The sequence below is a fragment of the Limulus polyphemus genome, unplaced genomic scaffold, assembly GCF_000517525.1.
Source record: "Limulus polyphemus unplaced genomic scaffold, Limulus_polyphemus-2.1.2 Scaffold3988, whole genome shotgun sequence".
Taxonomy (NCBI): Eukaryota; Metazoa; Arthropoda; class Merostomata; order Xiphosura; family Limulidae; genus Limulus; species Limulus polyphemus.
In genome coordinates this window covers 99732-100327 of record NW_013669598.1, presented here as the reverse complement: position 1 = coordinate 100327, position 596 = coordinate 99732, and positions in this window count along the sequence as shown.

Sequence of the window (596 nt, the reverse complement as noted above, 5' to 3'; positions counted from 1 at the left end):
GTTTGTTATTAGGTACTTATGTTTGTTATTAGGTACTACTGTTTGTTATCAAGTATGTGTGTTTGTTATTAGGTACTTATGTTTGTTATTAGGTACTACTGTTTGTTATCAAGTACTCGTGTTTGTTATTAGGTACTTCTGTTTGTTATTAGGTATTTCTGTTTGTTATCAAGTACTTGTGTTTGTTATTAGGTACTACTGTGTGTTATCAAGTACTCGTGTTTGTTATTAGGTACTTATGTTTGTTATTAGGTACTTATGTTTGTTATCAAGTACTTGTGTTTGTTATCAAGTACTTGTGTTTGTTATTAGGTACTTCTGTTTGTTATCAAGTACTTGTGTTTGTTATTAGGTACTTCTGTTTGTTATTAGGTACTTCTGTTTGTTATCAAGTACTTGTGTTTGTTATTAGGTACTTCTGTTTGTTATTAGGTACTTGTGTTTGTTATTAGGTACTTATGTTTGTTATTAGGTACTTATGTTTGTTATTAGGTACTTGTGTTTGTTATCTAAGTACTCGTGTTTGTTATTAGGTACTTATGTTTGTTATTAGGTACTTATGTTTGTTATTAGGTACTACTGTGTGTTATCAAGTA